This window comes from Schistocerca serialis, chromosome 6 (genome assembly GCF_023864345.2).
Source record: "Schistocerca serialis cubense isolate TAMUIC-IGC-003099 chromosome 6, iqSchSeri2.2, whole genome shotgun sequence".
Taxonomy (NCBI): domain Eukaryota; kingdom Metazoa; phylum Arthropoda; class Insecta; order Orthoptera; family Acrididae; genus Schistocerca; species Schistocerca serialis.
In genome coordinates, this window is record NC_064643.1 from 655,489,623 (window position 1) to 655,504,429 (window position 14,807).

Consider the following 14,807-nt stretch of genomic DNA (forward strand, 5'->3'; position numbering starts at 1 on the left):
TTCGTCATGTGTGACACTGCAGTAGAGGGACGCCCGCTACAAAAGACGTATTCTTTACATTCAATTTCAGCATATACGTCGCGAGTGCCATATGACAGGGCCTGTCTCTCGATGTCGATTTGTATTTGGTGTGTCTTAAGTGTCGGTCTGCAGTAGGCCGCTGTTGGCCGAGCGACGTGCAGTCGCCTTACATGAAGCCCCATGGGCAACGCCAGTGCCACTGTGGACAACAGCGCACTGTAGCCAGAGAGAGGAGCCGAAAGGCGCATTTCGCAGTCGAGCCACGCTATCCCACAAGCTGTGCACTAGGTCAGGATTGTGCAGACCGCTAACTTTTGGTGGGCCGACGCTCGTCGTCGATCGTAAGGGCGAAACATTCAAGAGATTTGGAAAACGGCAATGTGGACACCCCCAGCAGCAGCTGTGTGCCAAGTCCGATATCTGGTCGAGGGCTGCAAGATTCAGTATGATGAAGTAACAATTTGGGGATAGCTCACAAACGCTAAGCTGCCGCCTTCTTAGTTCAGTGGTAGAGCACTGGTCTCGTAAACCAGGGGTCGTGAGTTCGAACCTCACAGAAGGCATTCATTTTTTTAAACCTTCCTGCAAGGAGCGGAGCTATCTCGAGCAGCATCTAACACATGGCAGTACACTGAATGAAAGGGATGTTCTACAACCTGTGACAAGTATTCTACTGGCCTCAGAGGTTTTCTGAATGCATAGGCAGAACATTGGTTTGTATGCATTTTGTAGTATAATGTCATGCTTGGCGATGTCATTCGTTTACGAGCCTCGCTACAGTGTGCATGCACGTTATCCATGTGAAGAGGCGTAAGCAAATGCTACCATTCTGCGAGATTCCTGCAGAAGGTATACGAATTGCGTTGATATACAGAGCACAAGGGAGCCAAAGTCAAGGCCTCCGTGGCGCAATCGGCTAGCGCGTTCGGCTGTTAACCGAAAGGTTGGTGGTTCGAGCCCACCCGGGGGCGAAATCGTTTTAACCGGCACCGAGGTGAGGACATACGTCAACTTTGTTAGAGATACACAGCTAGTGTGACAATTTGGCTGCGTTTGAGTGATGCCACAGAGCCTTATACACATTCAGCCAAGTGACACTGTAGGTAAAAACATGGCCCTACACAGACGTTCTGCTGTTTTCCTTTTTATTCGTCATGTGTGACACTGCAGTAGAGGGACGCCCGCTACAAAAGACGTATTCTTTACATTCAATTTCAGCATATACGTCGCGAGTGCCATATGACAGGGCCTGTCTCTCGATGTCGATTTGTATTTGGTGTGTCTTAAGTGTCGGTCTGCAGTAGGCCGCTGTTGGCCGAGCGACGTGCAGTCGCCTTACATGAAGCCCCATGGGCAACGCCAGTGCCACTGTGGACAACAGCGCACTGTAGCCAGAGAGAGGAGCCGAAAGGCGCATTTCGCAGTCGAGCCACGCTATCCCACAAGCTGTGCACTAGGTCAGGATTGTGCAGACCGCTAACTTTTGGTGGGCCGACGCTCGTCGTCGATCGTAAGGGCGAAACATTCAAGAGATTTGGAAAACGGCAATGTGGACACCCCCAGCAGCAGCTGTGTGCCAAGTCCGATATCTGGTCGAGGGCTGCAAGATTCAGTATGATGAAGTAACAATTTGGGGATAGCTCACAAACGCTAAGCTGCCGCCTTCTTAGTTCAGTGGTAGAGCACTGGTCTCGTAAACCAGGGGTCGTGAGTTCGAACCTCACAGAAGGCATTCATTTTTTTAAACCTTCCTGCAAGGAGCGGAGCTATCTCGAGCAGCATCTAACACATGGCAGTACACTGAATGAAAGGGATGTTCTACAACCTATGACAAGTATTCTACTGGCCTCAGAGGTTTTCTGAATGCATAGGCAGAACATTGGTTTGTATGCATTTTGTAGTATAATGTCATGCTTGGCGATGTCATTCGTTTACGAGCCTCGCTACAGTGTGCATGCACGTTATCCATGTGAAGAGGCGTAAGCAAATGCTACCATTCTGCGAGATTCCTGCAGAAGGTATACGAATTGCGTTGATATACAGAGCACAAGGGAGCCAAAGTCAAGGCCTCCGTGGCGCAATCGGCTAGCGCGTTCGGCTGTTAACCGAAAGGTTGGTGGTTCGAGCCCACCCGGGGGCGAAATCGTTTTAACCGGCACCGAGGTGAGGACATACGTCAACTTTGTTAGAGATACACAGCTAGTGTGACAATTTGGCTGCGTTTGAGTGATGCCACAGAGCCTTATACACATTCAGCCAAGTGACACTGTAGGTAAAAACATGGCCCTACACAGACGTTCTGCTGTTTTCCTTTTTATTCGTCATGTGTGACACTGCAGTAGAGGGACGCCCGCTACAAAAGACGTATTCTTTACATTCAATTTCAGCATATACGTCGCGAGTGCCATATGACAGGGCCTGTCTCTCGATGTCGATTTGTATTTGGTGTGTCTTAAGTGTCGGTCTGCAGTAGGCCGCTGTTGGCCGAGCGACGTGCAGTCGCCTTACATGAAGCCCCATGGGCAACGCCAGTGCCACTGTGGACAACAGCGCACTGTAGCCAGAGAGAGGAGCCGAAAGGCGCATTTCGCAGTCGAGCCACGCTATCCCACAAGCTGTGCACTAGGTCAGGATTGTGCAGACCGCTAACTTTTGGTGGGCCGACGCTCGTCGTCGATCGTAAGGGCGAAACATTCAAGAGATTTGGAAAACGGCAATGTGGACACCCCCAGCAGCAGCTGTGTGCCAAGTCCGATATCTGGTCGAGGGCTGCAAGATTCAGTATGATGAAGTAACAATTTGGGGATAGCTCACAAACGCTAAGCTGCCGCCTTCTTAGTTCAGTGGTAGAGCACTGGTCTCGTAAACCAGGGGTCGTGAGTTCGAACCTCACAGAAGGCATTCATTTTTTTAAACCTTCCTGCAAGGAGCGGAGCTATCTCGAGCAGCATCTAACACATGGCAGTACACTGAATGAAAGGGATGTTCTACAACCTATGACAAGTATTCTACTGGCCTCAGAGGTTTTCTGAATGCATAGGCAGAACATTGGTTTGTATGCATTTTGTAGTATAATGTCATGCTTGGCGATGTCATTCGTTTACGAGCCTCGCTACAGTGTGCATGCACGTTATCCATGTGAAGAGGCGTAAGCAAATGCTACCATTCTGCGAGATTCCTGCAGAAGGTATACGAATTGCGTTGATATACAGAGCACAAGGGAACCAAAGTCAAGGCCTCCGTGGCGCAATCGGCTAGCGCGTTCGGCTGTTAACCGAAAGGTTGGTGGTTCGAGCCCACCCGGGGGCGAAATCGTTTTAACCGGCACCGAGGTGAGGACATACGTCAACTTTGTTAGAGATACACAGCTAGTGTGACAATTTGGCTGCGTTTGAGTGATGCCACAGAGCCTTATACACATTCAGCCAAGTGACACTGTAGGTAAAAACATGGCCCTACACAGACGTTCTGCTGTTTTCCTTTTTATTCGTCATGTGTGACACTGCAGTAGAGGGACGCCCGCTACAAAAGACGTATTCTTTACATTCAATTTCAGCATATACGTCGCGAGTGCCATATGACAGGGCCTGTCTCTCGATGTCGATTTGTATTTGGTGTGTCTTAAGTGTCGGTCTGCAGTAGGCCGCTGTTGGCCGAGCGACGTGCAGTCGCCTTACATGAAGCCCCATGGGCAACGCCAGTGCCACTGTGGACAACAGCGCACTGTAGCCAGAGAGAGGAGCCGAAAGGCGCATTTCGCAGTCGAGCCACGCTATCCCACAAGCTGTGCACTAGGTCAGGATTGTGCAGACCGCTAACTTTTGGTGGGCCGACGCTCGTCGTCGATCGTAAGGGCGAAACATTCAAGAGATTTGGAAAACGGCAATGTGGACACCCCCAGCAGCAGCTGTGTGCCAAGTCCGATATCTGGTCGAGGGCTGCAAGATTCAGTATGATGAAGTAACAATTTGGGGATAGCTCACAAACGCTAAGCTGCCGCCTTCTTAGTTCAGTGGTAGAGCACTGGTCTCGTAAACCAGGGGTCGTGAGTTCGAACCTCACAGAAGGCATTCATTTTTTTAAACCTTCCTGCAAGGAGCGGAGCTATCTCGAGCAGCATCTAACACATGGCAGTACACTGAATGAAAGGGATGTTCTACAACCTATGACAAGTATTCTACTGGCCTCAGAGGTTTTCTGAATGCATAGGCAGAACATTGGTTTGTATGCATTTTGTAGTATAATGTCATGCTTGGCGATGTCATTCGTTTACGAGCCTCGCTACAGTGTGCATGCACGTTATCCATGTGAAGAGGCGTAAGCAAATGCTACCATTCTGCGAGATTCCTGCAGAAGGTATACGAATTGCGTTGATATACAGAGCACAAGGGAACCAAAGTCAAGGCCTCCGTGGCGCAATCGGCTAGCGCGTTCGGCTGTTAACCGAAAGGTTGGTGGTTCGAGCCCACCCGGGGGCGAAATCGTTTTAACCGGCACCGAGGTGAGGACATACGTCAACTTTGTTAGAGATACACAGCTAGTGTGACAATTTGGCTGCGTTTGAGTGATGCCACAGAGCCTTATACACATTCAGCCAAGTGACACTGTAGGTAAAAACATGGCCCTACACAGACGTTCTGCTGTTTTCCTTTTTATTCGTCATGTGTGACACTGCAGTAGAGGGACGCCCGCTACAAAAGACGTATTCTTTACATTCAATTTCAGCATATACGTCGCGAGTGCCATATGACAGGGCCTGTCTCTCGATGTCGATTTGTATTTGGTGTGTCTTAAGTGTCGGTCTGCAGTAGGCCGCTGTTGGCCGAGCGACGTGCAGTCGCCTTACATGAAGCCCCATGGGCAACGCCAGTGCCACTGTGGACAACAGCGCACTGTAGCCAGAGAGAGGAGCCGAAAGGCGCATTTCGCAGTCGAGCCACGCTATCCCACAAGCTGTGCACTAGGTCAGGATTGTGCAGACCGCTAACTTTTGGTGGGCCGACGCTCGTCGTCGATCGTAAGGGCGAAACATTCAAGAGATTTGGAAAACGGCAATGTGGACACCCCCAGCAGCAGCTGTGTGCCAAGTCCGATATCTGGTCGAGGGCTGCAAGATTCAGTATGATGAAGTAACAATTTGGGGATAGCTCACAAACGCTAAGCTGCCGCCTTCTTAGTTCAGTGGTAGAGCACTGGTCTCGTAAACCAGGGGTCGTGAGTTCGAACCTCACAGAAGGCATTCATTTTTTTAAACCTTCCTGCAAGGAGCGGAGCTATCTCGAGCAGCATCTAACACATGGCAGTACACTGAATGAAAGGGATGTTCTACAACCTATGACAAGTATTCTACTGGCCTCAGAGGTTTTCTGAATGCATAGGCAGAACATTGGTTTGTATGCATTTTGTAGTATAATGTCATGCTTGGCGATGTCATTCGTTTACGAGCCTCGCTACAGTGTGCATGCACGTTATCCATGTGAAGAGGCGTAAGCAAATGCTACCATTCTGCGAGATTCCTGCAGAAGGTATACGAATTGCGTTGATATACAGAGCACAAGGGAGCCAAAGTCAAGGCCTCCGTGGCGCAATCGGCAAGCGCGTTCGGCTGTTAACCGAAAGGTTGGTGGTTCGAGCCCACCCGGGGGCGAAATCGTTTTAACCGGCACCGAGGTGAGGACATACGTCAACTTTGTTAGAGATACACAGCTAGTGTGACAATTTGGCTGCGTTTGAGTGATGCCACAGAGCCTTATACACATTCAGCCAAGTGACACTGTAGGTAAAAACATGGCCCTACACAGACGTTCTGCTGTTTTCCTTTTTATTCGTCATGTGTGACACTGCAGTAGAGGGACGCCCGCTACAAAAGACGTATTCTTTACATTCAATTTCAGCATATACGTCGCGAGTGCCATATGACAGGGCCTGTCTCTCGATGTCGATTTGTATTTGGTGTGTCTTAAGTGTCGGTCTGCAGTAGGCCGCTGTTGGCCGAGCGACGTGCAGTCGCCTTACATGAAGCCCCATGGGCAACGCCAGTGCCACTGTGGACAACAGCGCACTGTAGCCAGAGAGAGGAGCCGAAAGGCGCATTTCGCAGTCGAGCCACGCTATCCCACAAGCTGTGCACTAGGTCAGGATTGTGCAGACCGCTAACTTTTGGTGGGCCGACGCTCGTCGTCGATCGTAAGGGCGAAACATTCAAGAGATTTGGAAAACGGCAATGTGGACACCCCCAGCAGCAGCTGTGTGCCAAGTCCGATATCTGGTCGAGGGCTGCAAGATTCAGTATGATGAAGTAACAATTTGGGGATAGCTCACAAACGCTAAGCTGCCGCCTTCTTAGCTCAGTGGTAGAGCACTGGTCTCGTAAACCAGGGGTCGTGAGTTCGAACCTCACAGAAGGCATTCATTTTTTTAAACCTTCCTGCAAGGAGCGGAGCTATCTCGAGCAGCATCTAACACATGGCAGTACACTGAATGAAAGGGATGTTCTACAACCTATGACAAGTATTCTACTGGCCTCAGAGGTTTTCTGAATGCATAGGCAGAACATTGGTTTGTATGCATTTTGTAGTATAATGTCATGCTTGGCGATGTCATTCGTTTACGAGCCTCGCTACAGTGTGCATGCACGTTATCCATGTGAAGAGGCGTAAGCAAATGCTACCATTCTGCGAGATTCCTGCAGAAGGTATACGAATTGCGTTGATATACAGAGCACAAGGGAGCCAAAGTCAAGGCCTCCGTGGCGCAATCGGCTAGCGCGTTCGGCTGTTAACCGAAAGGTTGGTGGTTCGAGCCCACCCGGGGGCGAAATCGTTTTAACCGGCACCGAGGTGAGGACATACGTCAACTTTGTTAGAGATACACAGCTAGTGTGACAATTTGGCTGCGTTTGAGTGATGCCACAGAGCCTTATACACATTCAGCCAAGTGACACTGTAGGTAAAAACATGGCCCTACACAGACGTTCTGCTGTTTTCCTTTTTATTCGTCATGTGTGACACTGCAGTAGAGGGACGCCCGCTACAAAAGACGTATTCTTTACATTCAATTTCAGCATATACGTCGCGAGTGCCATATGACAGGGCCTGTCTCTCGATGTCGATTTGTATTTGGTGTGTCTTAAGTGTCGGTCTGCAGTAGGCCGCTGTTGGCCGAGCGACGTGCAGTCGCCTTACATGAAGCCCCATGGGCAACGCCAGTGCCACTGTGGACAACAGCGCACTGTAGCCAGAGAGAGGAGCCGAAAGGCGCATTTCGCAGTCGAGCCACGCTATCCCACAAGCTGTGCACTAGGTCAGGATTGTGCAGACCGCTAACTTTTGGTGGGCCGACGCTCGTCGTCGATCGTAAGGGCGAAACATTCAAGAGATTTGGAAAACGGCAATGTGGACACCCCCAGCAGCAGCTGTGTGCCAAGTCCGATATCTGGTCGAGGGCTGCAAGATTCAGTATGATGAAGTAACAATTTGGGGATAGCTCACAAACGCTAAGCTGCCGCCTTCTTAGCTCAGTGGTAGAGCACTGGTCTCGTAAACCAGGGGTCGTGAGTTCGAACCTCACAGAAGGCATTCATTTTTTAAACCTTCCTGCAAGGAGCGGAGCTATCTCGAGCAGCATCTAACACATGGCAGTACACTGAATGAAAGGGATGTTCTACAACCTATGACAAGTATTCTACTGGCCTCAGAGGTTTTCTGAATGCATAGGCAGAACATTGGTTTGTATGCATTTTGTAGTATAATGTCATGCTTGGCGATGTCATTCGTTTACGAGCCTCGCTACAGTGTGCATGCACGTTATCCATGTGAAGAGGCGTAAGCAAATGCTACCATTCTGCGAGATTCCTGCAGAAGGTATACGAATTGCGTTGATATACAGAGCACAAGGGAGCCAAAGTCAAGGCCTCCGTGGCGCAATCGGCTAGCGCGTTCGGCTGTTAACCGAAAGGTTGGTGGTTCGAGCCCACCCGGGGGCGAAATCGTTTTAACCGGCACCGAGGTGAGGACATACGTCAACTTTGTTAGAGATACACAGCTAGTGTGACAATTTGGCTGCGTTTGAGTGATGCCACAGAGCCTTATACACATTCAGCCAAGTGACACTGTAGGTAAAAACATGGCCCTACACAGACGTTCTGCTGTTTTCCTTTTTATTCGTCATGTGTGACACTGCAGTAGAGGGACGCCCGCTACAAAAGACGTATTCTTTACATTCAATTTCAGCATATACGTCGCGAGTGCCATATGACAGGGCCTGTCTCTCGATGTCGATTTGTATTTGGTGTGTCTTAAGTGTCGGTCTGCAGTAGGCCGCTGTTGGCCGAGCGACGTGCAGTCGCCTTACATGAAGCCCCATGGGCAACGCCAGTGCCACTGTGGACAACAGCGCACTGTAGCCAGAGAGAGGAGCCGAAAGGCGCATTTCGCAGTCGAGCCACGCTATCCCACAAGCTGTGCACTAGGTCAGGATTGTGCAGACCGCTAACTTTTGGTGGGCCGACGCTCGTCGTCGATCGTAAGGGCGAAACATTCAAGAGATTTGGAAAACGGCAATGTGGACACCCCCAGCAGCAGCTGTGTGCCAAATCCGATATCTGGTCGAGGGCTGCAAGATTCAGTATGATGAAGTAACAATTTGGGGATAGCTCACAAACGCTAAGCTGCCGCCTTCTTAGCCCAGTGGTAGAGCACTGGTCTCGTAAACCAGGGGTCGTGAGTTCGAACCTCACAGAAGGCATTCATTTTTTAAACCTTCCTGCAAGGAGCGGAGCTATCTCGAGCAGCATCTAACACATGGCAGTACACTGAATGAAAGGGATGTTCTACAACCTATGACAAGTATTCTACTGGCCTCAGAGGTTTTCTGAATGCATAGGCAGAACATTGGTTTGTATGCATTTTGTAGTATAATGTCATGCTTGGCGATGTCATTCGTTTACGAGCCTCGCTACAGTGTGCATGCACGTTATCCATGTGAAGAGGCGTAAGCAAATGCTACCATTCTGCGAGATTCCTGCAGAAGGTATACGAATTGCGTTGATATACAGAGCACAAGGGAGCCAAAGTCAAGGCCTCCGTGGCGCAATCGGCTAGCGCGTTCGGCTGTTAACCGAAAGGTTGGTGGTTCGAGCCCACCCGGGGGCGAAATCGTTTTAACCGGCACCGAGGTGAGGACATACGTCAACTTTGTTAGAGATACACAGCTAGTGTGACAATTTGGCTGCGTTTGAGTGATGCCACAGAGCCTTATACACATTCAGCCAAGTGACACTGTAGGTAAAAACATGGCCCTACACAGACGTTCTGCTGTTTTCCTTTTTATTCGTCATGTGTGACACTGCAGTAGAGGGACGCCCGCTACAAAAGACGTATTCTTTACATTCAATTTCAGCATATACGTCGCGAGTGCCATATGACAGGGCCTGTCTCTCGATGTCGATTTGTATTTGGTGTGTCTTAAGTGTCGGTCTGCAGTAGGCCGCTGTTGGCCGAGCGACGTGCAGTCGCCTTACATGAAGCCCCATGGGCAACGCCAGTGCCACTGTGGACAACAGCGCACTGTAGCCAGAGAGAGGAGCCGAAAGGCGCATTTCGCAGTCGAGCCACTCTATCCCACAAGCTGTGCACTAGGTCAGGATTGTGCAGACCGCTAACTTTTGGTGGGCCGACGCTCGTCGTCGATCGTAAGGGCGAAACATTCAAGAGATTTGGAAAACGACAATGTGGACACCCCCAGCAGCAGCTGTGTGCCAAGTCCGATATCTGGTCGAGGGCTGCAAGATTCAGTATGATGAAGTTACAATTTGGGGATAGCTCACAAACGCTAAGCTGCCGCCTTCTTAGCTCAGCGGTAGAGCACTGGTCTCGTAAACCAGGGGTCGTGAGTTCGAACCTCACAGAAGGCATTCATTTTTTTAAACCTTCCTGCAAGGAGCGGAGCTATCTCGAGCAGCATCTAACACATGGCAGTACACTGAATGAAAGGGATGTTCTACAACCTATGACAAGTATTCTACTGGCCTCAGAGGTTTTCTGAATGCATAGGCAGAACATTGGTTTGTATGCATTTTGTAGTATAATGTCATGCTTGGCGATGTCATTCGTTTACGAGCCTCGCTACAGTGTGCATGCACGTTATCCATGTGAAGAGGCGTAAGCAAATGCTACCATTCTGCGAGATTCCTGCAGAAGGTATACGAATTGCGTTGATATACAGAGCACAAGGGAGCCAAAGTCAAGGCCTCCGTGGCGCAATCGGCTAGCGCGTTCGGCTGTTAACCGAAAGGTTGGTGGTTCGAGCCCACCCGGGGGCGAAATCGTTTTAACCGGCACCGAGGTGAGGACATACGTCAACTTTGTTAGAGATACACAGCTAGTGTGACAATTTGGCTGCGTTTGAGTGATGCCACAGAGCCTTATACACATTCAGCCAAGTGACACTGTAGGTAAAAACATGGCCCTACACAGACGTTCTGCTGTTTTCCTTTTTATTCGTCATGTGTGACACTGCAGTAGAGGGACGCCCGCTACAAAAGACGTATTCTTTACATTCAATTTCAGCATATACGTCGCGAGTGCCATATGACAGGGCCTGTCTCTCGATGTCGATTTGTATTTGGTGTGTCTTAAGTGTCGGTCTGCAGTAGGCCGCTGTTGGCCGAGCGACGTGCAGTCGCCTTACATGAAGCCCCATGGGCAACGCCAGTGCCACTGTGGACAACAGCGCACTGTAGCCAGAGAGAGGAGCCGAAAGGCGCATTTCGCAGTCGAGCCACGCTATCCCACAAGCTGTGCACTAGGTCAGGATTGTGCAGACCGCTAACTTTTGGTGGGCCGACGCTCGTCGTCGATCGTAAGGGCGAAACATTCAAGAGATTTGGAAAACGGCAATGTGGACACCCCCAGCAGCAGCTGTGTGCCAAGTCCGATATCTGGTCGAGAGCTGCAAGATTCAGTATGATGAAGTAACAATTTGGGGATAGCTCACAAACGCTAAGCTGCCGCCTTCTTAGCTCAGTGGTAGAGCACTGGTCTCGTAAACCAGGGGTCGTGAGTTCGAACCTCACAGAAGGCATTCATTTTTTTAAACCTTCCTGCAAGGAGCGGAGCTATCTCGAGCAGCATCTAACACATGGCAGTACACTGAATGAAAGGGATGTTCTACAACCTATGACAAGTATTCTACTGGCCTCAGAGGTTTTCTGAATGCATAGGCAGAACATTGGTTTGTATGCATTTTGTAGTATAATGTCATGCTTGGCGATGTCATTCGTTTACGAGCCTCGCTACAGTGTGCATGCACGTTATCCATGTGAAGAGGCGTAAGCAAATGCTACCATTCTGCGAGATTCCTGCAGAAGGTATACGAATTGCGTTGATATACAGAGCACAAGGGAGCCAAAGTCAAGGCCTCCGTGGCGCAATCGGCTAGCGCGTTCGGCTGTTAACCGAAAGGTTGGTGGTTCGAGCCCACCCGGGGTCGAAATCGTTTTAACCGGCACCGAGGTGAGGACATACGTCAACTTTGTTAGAGATACACAGCTAGTGTGACAATTTGGCTGCGTTTGAGTGATGCCACAGAGCCTTATACACATTCAGCCAAGTGACACTGTAGGTAAAAACATGGCCCTACACAGACGTTCTGCTGTTTTCCTTTTTATTCGTCATGTGTGACACTGCAGTAGAGGGACGCCCGCTACAAAAGACGTATTCTTTACATTCAATTTCAGCATATACGTCGCGAGTGCCATATGACAGGGCCTGTCTCTCGATGTCGATTTGTATTTGGTGTGTCTTAAGTGTCGGTCTGCAGTAGGCCGCTGTTGGCCGAGCGACGTGCAGTCGCCTTACATGAAGCCCCATGGGCAACGCCAGTGCCACTGTGGACAACAGCGCACTGTAGCCAGAGAGAGGAGCCGAAAGGCGCATTTCGCAGTCGAGCCACGCTATCCCACAAGCTGTGCACTAGGTCAGGATTGTGCAGACCGCTAACTTTTGGTGGGCCGACGCTCGTCGTCGATCGTAAGGGCGAAACATTCAAGAGATTTGGAAAACGGCAATGTGGACACCCCCAGCAGCAGCTGTGTGCCAAGTCCGATATCTGGTCGAGGGCTGCAAGATTCAGTATGATGAAGTAACAATTTGGGGATAGCTCACAAACGCTAAGCTGCCGCCTTCTTAGCTCAGCGGTAGAGCACTGGTCTCGTAAACCAGGGGTCGTGAGTTCGAACCTCACAGAAGGCATTCATTTTTTTAAACCTTCCTGCAAGGAGCGGAGCTATCTCGAGCAGCATCTAACACATGGCAGTACACTGAATGAAAGGGATGTTCTACAACCTATGACAAGTATTCTACTGGCCTCAGAGGTTTTCTGAATGCATAGGCAGAACATTGGTTTGTATGCATTTTGTAGTATAATGTCATGCTTGGCGATGTCATTCGTTTACGAGCCTCGCTACAGTGTGCATGCACGTTATCCATGTGAAGAGGCGTAAGCAAATGCTACCATTCTGCGAGATTCCTGCAGAAGGTATACGAATTGCGTTGATATACAGAGCACAAGGGAGCCAAAGTCAAGGCCTCCGTGGCGCAATCGGCTAGCGCGTTCGGCTGTTAACCGAAAGGTTGGTGGTTCGAGCCCACCCGGGGGCGAAATCGTTTTAACCGGCACCGAGGTGAGGACATACGTCAACTTTGTTAGAGATACACAGCTAGTGTGACAATTTGGCTGCGTTTGAGTGATGCCACAGAGCCTTATACACATTCAGCCAAGTGACACTGTAGGTGAAAACATGGCCCTACACAGACGTTCTGCTGTTTTCCTTTTTATTCGTCATGTGTGACACTGCAGTAGAGGGACGCCCGCTACAAAAGACGTATTCTTTACATTCAATTTCAGCATATACGTCGCGAGTGCCATATGACAGGGCCTGTCTCTCGATGTCGATTTGTATTTGGTGTGTCTTAAGTGTCGGTCTGCAGTAGGCCGCTGTTGGCCGAGCGACGTGCAGTCGCCTTACATGAAGCCCCATGGGCAACGCAAGTGCCACTGTGGACAACAGCGCACTGTAGCCAGAGAGAGGAGCCGAAAGGCGCATTTCGCAGTCGAGCCACGCTATCCCACAAGCTGTGCACTAGGTCAGGATTGTGCAGACCGCTAACTTTTGGTGGGCCGACGCTCGTCGTCGATCGTAAGGGCGAAACATTCAAGAGATTTGGAAAACGGCAATGTGGACACCCCCAGCAGCAGCTGTGTGCCAAGTCCGATATCTGGTCGAGGGCTGCAAGATTCAGTATGATGAAGTAACAATTTGGGGGTAGCTCACAAACGCTAAGCTGCCGCCTTCTTAGCTCAGTGGTAGAGCACTGGTCTCGTAAACCAGGGGTCGTGAGTTCGAACCTCACAGAAGGCATTCATTTTTTAAACCTTCCTGCAAGGAGCGGAGCTATCTCGAGCAGCATCTAACACATGGCAGTACACTGAATGAAAGGGATGTTCTACAACCTGTGACAAGTATTCTACTGGCCTCAGAGGTTTTCTGAATGCATAGGCAGAACATTGGTTTGTATGCATTTTGTAGTATAATGTCATGCTTGGCGATGTCATTCGTTTACGAGCCTCGCTACAGTGTGCATGCACGTTATCCATGTGAAGAGGCGTAAGCAAATGCTACCGTTCTGCGAGATTCCTGCAGAAGGTATACGAATTGCGTTGATATACAGAGCACAAGGGAGCCAAAGTCAAGGCCTCCGTGGCGCAATCGGCTAGCGCGTTCGGCTGTTAATCGAAAGGTTGGTGGTTCGAGCCCACCCGGGGGCGAAATCGTTTTAACCGGCACCGAGGTGAGGACATACGTCAACTTTGTTAGAGATACACAGCTAGTGTGACAATTTGGCTGCGTTTGAGTGATGCCACAGAGCCTTATACACATTCAGCCAAGTGACACTGTAGGTAAAAACATGGCCCTACACAGACGTTCTGCTGTTTTCCTTTTTATTCGTCATGTGTGACACTGCAGTAGAGGGACGCCCGCTACAAAAGACGTATTCTTTACATTCAATTTCAGCATATACGTCGCGAGTGCCATATGACAGGGCCTGTCTCTCGATGTCGATTTGTATTTGGTGTGTCTTAAGTGTCGGTCTGCAGTAGGCCGCTGTTGGCCGAGCGACGTGCAGTCGCCTTACATGAAGCCCCATGGGCAACGCCAGTGCCACTGTGGACAACAGCGCACTGTAGCCAGAGAGAGGAGCCGAAAGGCGCATTTCGCAGTCGAGCCACGCTATCCCACAAGCTGTGCACTAGGTCAGGATTGTGCAGACCGCTAACTTTTGGTGGGCCGACGCTCGTCGTCGATCGTAAGGGCGAAACATTCAAGAGATTTGGAAAACGGCAATGTGGACACCCCCAGCAGCAGCTGTGTGCCAAGTCCGATATCTGGTCGAGGGCTGCAAGATTCAGTATGATGAAGTAACAATTTGGGGATAGCTCACAAACGCTAAGCTGCCGCCTTCTTAGTTCAGTGGTAGAGCACTGGTCTCGTAAACCAGGGGTCGTGAGTTCGAACCTCACAGAAGGCATTCATTTTTTTAAACCTTCCTGCAAGGAGCGGAGCTATCTCGAGCAGCATCTAACACATGGCAGTACACTGAATGAAAGGGATGTTCTACAACCTATGACAAGTATTCTACTGGCCTCAGAGGTTTTCTGAATGCATAGGCAGAACATTGGTTTGTATGCATTTTGTAGTATAATGTCATGCTTGGCGATGTCATTCG

At 50.0% G+C, this 14,807-nt stretch overlaps 25 non-coding genes across 25 annotated transcripts; all 25 read left to right on the forward strand.

The window, feature by feature from the left end:
- Positions 1 to 512: 512 nt before the first annotated feature.
- On the forward strand, positions 513 to 584 carry Trnat-cgu (transfer RNA threonine (anticodon CGU)). The gene has a single exon. It is a non-coding gene; the product is annotated as a tRNA-Thr (tRNA).
- A 334-nt stretch (positions 585 to 918) lies between these two features.
- On the forward strand, positions 919 to 992 carry Trnan-guu (transfer RNA asparagine (anticodon GUU)). Its single transcript has one exon. It is a non-coding gene; the product is annotated as a tRNA-Asn (tRNA).
- A 689-nt stretch (positions 993 to 1,681) lies between these two features.
- Positions 1,682 to 1,753, forward strand: Trnat-cgu (transfer RNA threonine (anticodon CGU)). Its single transcript has one exon. It is a non-coding gene; the product is annotated as a tRNA-Thr (tRNA).
- Positions 1,754 to 2,087: 334 nt separating this feature from the next.
- Trnan-guu (transfer RNA asparagine (anticodon GUU)) lies at positions 2,088 to 2,161 on the forward strand. Its single transcript has one exon. It is a non-coding gene; the product is annotated as a tRNA-Asn (tRNA).
- A 689-nt stretch (positions 2,162 to 2,850) lies between these two features.
- On the forward strand, positions 2,851 to 2,922 carry Trnat-cgu (transfer RNA threonine (anticodon CGU)). The gene has a single exon. It is a non-coding gene; the product is annotated as a tRNA-Thr (tRNA).
- Positions 2,923 to 3,256: 334 nt separating this feature from the next.
- Positions 3,257 to 3,330, forward strand: Trnan-guu (transfer RNA asparagine (anticodon GUU)). The gene has a single exon. It is a non-coding gene; the product is annotated as a tRNA-Asn (tRNA).
- Positions 3,331 to 4,019: 689 nt separating this feature from the next.
- Trnat-cgu (transfer RNA threonine (anticodon CGU)) lies at positions 4,020 to 4,091 on the forward strand. Its single transcript has one exon. It is a non-coding gene; the product is annotated as a tRNA-Thr (tRNA).
- Positions 4,092 to 4,425: 334 nt separating this feature from the next.
- On the forward strand, positions 4,426 to 4,499 carry Trnan-guu (transfer RNA asparagine (anticodon GUU)). The gene has a single exon. It is a non-coding gene; the product is annotated as a tRNA-Asn (tRNA).
- A 689-nt stretch (positions 4,500 to 5,188) lies between these two features.
- Positions 5,189 to 5,260, forward strand: Trnat-cgu (transfer RNA threonine (anticodon CGU)). The gene has a single exon. It is a non-coding gene; the product is annotated as a tRNA-Thr (tRNA).
- Positions 5,261 to 5,594: 334 nt separating this feature from the next.
- Positions 5,595 to 5,668, forward strand: Trnan-guu (transfer RNA asparagine (anticodon GUU)). The gene has a single exon. It is a non-coding gene; the product is annotated as a tRNA-Asn (tRNA).
- A 689-nt stretch (positions 5,669 to 6,357) lies between these two features.
- Trnat-cgu (transfer RNA threonine (anticodon CGU)) lies at positions 6,358 to 6,429 on the forward strand. The gene has a single exon. It is a non-coding gene; the product is annotated as a tRNA-Thr (tRNA).
- A 334-nt stretch (positions 6,430 to 6,763) lies between these two features.
- Trnan-guu (transfer RNA asparagine (anticodon GUU)) lies at positions 6,764 to 6,837 on the forward strand. The gene has a single exon. It is a non-coding gene; the product is annotated as a tRNA-Asn (tRNA).
- A 689-nt stretch (positions 6,838 to 7,526) lies between these two features.
- On the forward strand, positions 7,527 to 7,598 carry Trnat-cgu (transfer RNA threonine (anticodon CGU)). Its single transcript has one exon. It is a non-coding gene; the product is annotated as a tRNA-Thr (tRNA).
- A 333-nt stretch (positions 7,599 to 7,931) lies between these two features.
- On the forward strand, positions 7,932 to 8,005 carry Trnan-guu (transfer RNA asparagine (anticodon GUU)). The gene has a single exon. It is a non-coding gene; the product is annotated as a tRNA-Asn (tRNA).
- A 689-nt stretch (positions 8,006 to 8,694) lies between these two features.
- Trnat-cgu (transfer RNA threonine (anticodon CGU)) lies at positions 8,695 to 8,766 on the forward strand. The gene has a single exon. It is a non-coding gene; the product is annotated as a tRNA-Thr (tRNA).
- Positions 8,767 to 9,099: 333 nt separating this feature from the next.
- On the forward strand, positions 9,100 to 9,173 carry Trnan-guu (transfer RNA asparagine (anticodon GUU)). The gene has a single exon. It is a non-coding gene; the product is annotated as a tRNA-Asn (tRNA).
- Positions 9,174 to 9,862: 689 nt separating this feature from the next.
- Positions 9,863 to 9,934, forward strand: Trnat-cgu (transfer RNA threonine (anticodon CGU)). Its single transcript has one exon. It is a non-coding gene; the product is annotated as a tRNA-Thr (tRNA).
- Positions 9,935 to 10,268: 334 nt separating this feature from the next.
- On the forward strand, positions 10,269 to 10,342 carry Trnan-guu (transfer RNA asparagine (anticodon GUU)). The gene has a single exon. It is a non-coding gene; the product is annotated as a tRNA-Asn (tRNA).
- A 689-nt stretch (positions 10,343 to 11,031) lies between these two features.
- On the forward strand, positions 11,032 to 11,103 carry Trnat-cgu (transfer RNA threonine (anticodon CGU)). Its single transcript has one exon. It is a non-coding gene; the product is annotated as a tRNA-Thr (tRNA).
- A 333-nt stretch (positions 11,104 to 11,436) lies between these two features.
- On the forward strand, positions 11,437 to 11,511 carry Trnan-guu (transfer RNA asparagine (anticodon GUU)). The gene has a single exon. It is a non-coding gene; the product is annotated as a tRNA-Asn (tRNA).
- Positions 11,512 to 12,200: 689 nt separating this feature from the next.
- Positions 12,201 to 12,272, forward strand: Trnat-cgu (transfer RNA threonine (anticodon CGU)). Its single transcript has one exon. It is a non-coding gene; the product is annotated as a tRNA-Thr (tRNA).
- Positions 12,273 to 12,606: 334 nt separating this feature from the next.
- Positions 12,607 to 12,680, forward strand: Trnan-guu (transfer RNA asparagine (anticodon GUU)). Its single transcript has one exon. It is a non-coding gene; the product is annotated as a tRNA-Asn (tRNA).
- Positions 12,681 to 13,369: 689 nt separating this feature from the next.
- Trnat-cgu (transfer RNA threonine (anticodon CGU)) lies at positions 13,370 to 13,441 on the forward strand. Its single transcript has one exon. It is a non-coding gene; the product is annotated as a tRNA-Thr (tRNA).
- Positions 13,442 to 13,774: 333 nt separating this feature from the next.
- On the forward strand, positions 13,775 to 13,848 carry Trnan-guu (transfer RNA asparagine (anticodon GUU)). The gene has a single exon. It is a non-coding gene; the product is annotated as a tRNA-Asn (tRNA).
- Positions 13,849 to 14,537: 689 nt separating this feature from the next.
- Trnat-cgu (transfer RNA threonine (anticodon CGU)) lies at positions 14,538 to 14,609 on the forward strand. Its single transcript has one exon. It is a non-coding gene; the product is annotated as a tRNA-Thr (tRNA).
- The last annotated feature ends 198 nt before the right edge of the window (positions 14,610 to 14,807 follow it).